Raw genomic sequence first — 509 nt, 5'->3', positions numbered from 1 at the left:
ATAGATAAAGACCAATGTTTATTGCTGGTTACCAGGAATGGGGTTGGGACATGGGAGAATCATTCTCTAGATCATAGATACTTGCTACTTTTGGTGAGGGAAAAGTTGCATCTAGTGTGGGTGTAATGAGCACAGCTTGACCAAAGTAAAAATGTCACTAAGAAGTGCACAAGAGAAAAGGATACTTTTGTTAAAGAATATCATACACATAATTTGGCAATGACACCAACAATAACCAAATAATAAGATCACATATGTATGTGTACAGGTATATATATGTACAGGAAGGCACAGTATCTCTATATATGTGTATATACAGATATGTGTGTACACACATGCCTATTTTAATTTTTTTCCCAAACTGCCCAAGGTTTGCACATTAGTTTTCTATGTGCAATTATGTTCCATGTGCATATATACTCAAAAATACTCATATTTAGTGTATATACACTCAGAGATATATACACTATATTTACTCATGTAATGTACCTGCATATAACATGCCCACA

The sequence above is a fragment of the Chrysochloris asiatica genome, unplaced genomic scaffold (assembly GCF_000296735.1).
Source record: "Chrysochloris asiatica unplaced genomic scaffold, ChrAsi1.0 scaffold00026, whole genome shotgun sequence".
Lineage (NCBI taxonomy): Eukaryota > Metazoa > Chordata > Mammalia > Afrosoricida > Chrysochloridae > Chrysochloris > Chrysochloris asiatica.
This window is presented reverse-complemented; position numbering follows the sequence as displayed.